The sequence below is a fragment of the Hypanus sabinus genome, unplaced genomic scaffold (genome assembly GCF_030144855.1).
Source record: "Hypanus sabinus isolate sHypSab1 unplaced genomic scaffold, sHypSab1.hap1 scaffold_355, whole genome shotgun sequence".
Taxonomy (NCBI): domain Eukaryota; kingdom Metazoa; phylum Chordata; class Chondrichthyes; order Myliobatiformes; family Dasyatidae; genus Hypanus; species Hypanus sabinus.
The window spans coordinates 346,535-350,757 of record NW_026781255.1 but is presented as its reverse complement, the minus strand read 5'-3'; the positions used below and the strand labels follow the sequence as shown (position 1 = coordinate 350,757).

The window sequence follows — 4,223 nt, the reverse complement described above, 5'->3', positions numbered from 1 at the left end:
GCAGAATGCCAATCTTCCACGGTAACGCTCTCAACCCAGGCCAGGGTTGAACACATCGATAGCGTTCCACCGGTCACCCCTTTATCCACACTGTGAGCAAAAACTGATAACTGTCTCTGTGTTTCTTTCTTTCTATCTATCTATCTTTCTTTCTTTCTTTCTTTCTTTCTTTCTTTCTTTCTTTCTTTCTATCTATCTATCTATCTATCTATCTATCTATCTATCTATCTATCTCTCTCTCTATCTATCTATCTATCTATTCGTCTGTCTGGCTCCCTGTCCTCTGCTGTCTGTTTTTGTCTGTTTGTCCCTCTAACTATATGCTGCTGTGTCAATATTGCGAATTTGATGGAGAGGAATTCAGAAGCAGATTATCAATGAGAAACACTTGTGCAGTTTGGAAATGATCATTTTCTCAGTCTTACTGGAGCGATTTACCAAGGCAGACTGAATGTCATGATCCATTAGCCAGCGGGTCGGTAACTAGCAATCTCTCACTTGGTGCCCCAGATGTAACGGCATTGATGATATATTATTGGAGGGACCTACAGTACAAAGGGTAAGTCAAGGTTCACATGATCTGGATGAGAAATTGAACCACTGCGAGCAGAAAATCAACTATAATGAGAATTCAAGTTTTCAGCATCTGGACATACAGAGTAACAGCGTACAAAGAAAGATTCAAGAGCGGATGAAGATTAACTTCAAGTACCGATCAGTTCCCAACCAGGAAGAGCTCCAGTGTCATTTTTCCAAAATAACAAAGGCTGCCTGTCATGGTCCCTTCCAGCACCTGGTTCAGGAATTGGGCCTTAATCACCTCGTTTAGTTACCAATCATTTCCAGGTTCGACTAACTACAAACACCTGCTTTCCATCAGCAAATGCAGTTTAAAAACCCTGTGATCACAACTAGGAGCTGCCAGTTCGTTGGTCGACCCGTGTACGAGTAACCTCACCCCATGGCTCTTAGGACTATCAGTTCTAAGTCTAGCATCGTTTCTGAATTCTGTACTGAAACCAAGACTCCGGGTAAAGTTCCTTGGCACCCATTCCACGCTCGCTACGACGGTAACGCCTCCCGACTCGGCCACCGCGCCAGTTTTCAGCACCTGGGTTCGTTCCACCGCCCAGTCCTTGCGACACTGCCATCCAAGTCTCGTCTCTGCTTTCCGCCGGAGAATGGTGAGATGCCGCTGTTCCTTTAATACTCAGACTGTAATTGTCGCCTGCCACCATTGCTCATGAAAAGTTCGCCTACTGAGTACCGAGTGCTCACTTGTTCTCCACCATCCGTAGCTCTCTGCTTACATCCGCATGATCATAAGGCTCCCCATCTCCCCATCTTCCCTTCCGGTATCGTAGTAACACCTCCCCCCCCCCCACCATACCAGACAATGCTGTAGCCTGTCAGAATGCTCTCCAGCAGTTTTTTGAGTTCATTCATTAATCTCCTAATGAAGTACTGGATAGCCGCTGTCTTGCCTTCCTCATAACTGCATCGATATGTCGGGACCAGGTTAAGTCCTCAGAGATCTTAACACCAAGGAACCTGAAAAACTGCTCCCTCTCTCCACTTCGGATCCCTCTGTGAGGATTGGTATCTCTCTCCTTCCTGAAGTACACAATGAGCTCTTTCGTCTTACTGACATTCATTGCAAGGTTGTCGCTGCGACACCACTCAACTAGTTGACATATCTCGCCCCCGTTCGCTGTCTCGACTCCATCTGAGATTCGACCAACAATGTTTGCATTATCAGCAAATTTATAGGTGGTATTTGATGTGCACATTTGCTGACTCAATATGCACATGGATGTAAGGAAGGTTGAGGGATATGGACAGGGTCGGAAGGAGGGATTAGAGTTTGAGTGCCTTTGATCTGCTTTTTAGCTAGTATGGCAATACATTGTGTGCCGAATGGCCTTTTCACGTGCTGTATGTTTTTAGGCTCTATATCTGTAATTTTTTCCTAAATTTTCTTTCCTTATGTGCCTTTGCAGCACTGGGCTCTGGTGGCGCAATCGGGTAGCGCGCGGTAATTATACGCCAGTACGCGGCGGAGAAATGCCGAGGCTGTGAGTTCGACTCTCACCTAGAGCACTCGTGATTTTTAATGCTTGCAGTGCCCGAGTGACTAAGCGTCTCTGAAGCTGAGCATTCCACTAAAATGTTACATTTGATTATGTGCTTCTGAGATTGTTATTTGTATTTAACTGCGAATCGATGCACCTTTGAGTGTGATCTGAGCAAGAGAGTGTAAGTTTACAAACGTTGCAAGAGATCCTCCCTCATTCACTAAAAGGCATTTGCTCGCAGGGCTACAAACAATCTCCCTGTTTGGTTCTTTAGTTCAACACGCGCAGCCTCACTTCCCGTTGTTGAAAGTGTCTGAGCAGATGGTTCCTTTGCTGAATTAAGGCAGAATTGTCCCCCACATTCCTGTCTTCTTAGTTCATTTAACCAAATGCTGAAGCAAAGATCTCTACCTTTCCTAAAACTATGTGTCAGAAACCCTCTAATTACACCTCATCTTGGTTCGTTGTGTTGTCAATTAAACTCAATATTTACTTGCACCGGCGAATTGTTTCAGGCACCTGCGAAAAAAAAAAGAGATATTAATCGTAGCCTCAATACATATTCACATACATTTACAGGCCATTGGCCGGCAAGCAGGGGCAAAGGTCGCGAAACCAGTCCAAACTTCCCAAGTTCTGTATTCAAAAATCCAGAAACAGCACATTTCTCCATATTTCCAATAAAATTCACATCACCAACTTTTAGAACACCGTCCAACACAAATAACTGGGATTCCTCAATTTACACTGGCTCCTAGGTTAAACTTTTATTCACTGAACCAAGTCCATCTGGCTCAAAGATACTGCATTCCTTTTTAATCAAGTAAGACACCTCAGACTTTAACCGAATTTCAACACAAGGTTCAACACCCTGGAAATTCACAGGTATTTCACAGGCAATCGGGACGGCAGCCTCTTCTCGGCTTTCAATACTACTCGCAGATTCAAATTCCAGTTTTCCCTGATCCTCCCAGTTACTCTCTGGGAAACTCTCAGCCAAAAGTAAATTCAACCTTGTGGGTTAAAACAACCCCGTCTGCTAACCTAGCAGACTCCCGCAAGTTAGCGGCATCCTTTTCATCTCGGTATGCCCTTTCATCATCGGAACGCACTTCTTAAAGTCTTCAATCACAACCAGCTCTCTCAAGCAATCCAAACCCTCAGTTACCGCTTCCGAGGTATACCAGCGACTGAAGTACAGCTGTTTCTCATGGGCAAACTCCACATAAGTTTGGTTCCCGGAGTTTCTTAAATCTCTGAACTTTGGTCTATACGCCTCCAGAACCAACTCTTGGACTTGAAGCACTGTATCTTTCATTGTATCATAATTCTTTGACTGTTCAAGGGTCAGGGCAGAATACGACTGCTGAGCCTTCCCCTTCAACACACTTTGTAACATGACAGCCCACTGATCCCTCGGCCATTTCCGACTCCGGGCCACCTTTTCGAAATGTAGGAAATACCGGTCGACCTGAGCTTCATCAAATGGTGGTACTAACTTAGCTTCTTTGCTGACATTAAACGGTACCACCAGCTCCTTACCCTGTCCTGACGCTTGATCCTGCCGCTCCCACATCACCCTCTCGAACTGTCTCTGTTTTTCTGCCTCTTCAGCCTCGAGCTGTTTTAGTTTCATCTCACACATACTTCTGTTTTGCTAACTGAGGGTGAACCTCAGTCTTAGTGAGTACTTTACCTTCAGCAAACATTCCCCACACCTCGTCTTCAAATGTCCCCTTGGCTAGAAAATGCTGTGCTATATCTCTATATCTCAGACTCAGCAGTATCTGAGTCTTCCTCATGCGAGTGGTCTCATTAATCTTTAACTTACGAACAATTTTCAACAGTAAATCCCTCTTAGCATCATCCAACAGCTCAGGTGATTGGGTGATACAGTCTCACGGTGGGATGGTAAGTAATCAGTTCAGTTCCTGAATTTGGTTTGAGCAGAGTTGGAGAGAGAGAGTTAGAGTGTTGGTTTGTCTTCCAATGCCGGTGCGGATCCTCCACGTCGTCCTCCTTCCTTCCGAAACTTATTTAAAAGTTACCAACTTGTGGCCACAGAAAAGGGGATGCCGTTTTCTGCGGCGGAATTATCAACCCCAGACCAGGGTTAAACACACCGATATCTCCCCACCGGCCACCCCT

At 45.2% G+C, this 4,223-nt stretch overlaps 1 non-coding gene across 1 annotated transcript; it reads left to right on the top strand.

The window, feature by feature from the left end:
• Positions 1 to 2,006: 2,006 nt before the first annotated feature.
• trnai-uau (transfer RNA isoleucine (anticodon UAU)) lies at positions 2,007 to 2,100 on the top strand. The gene is made up of 2 exons: positions 2,007 to 2,044; positions 2,065 to 2,100. It is a non-coding gene; the product is annotated as a tRNA-Ile (tRNA).
• The last annotated feature ends 2,123 nt before the right edge of the window (positions 2,101 to 4,223 follow it).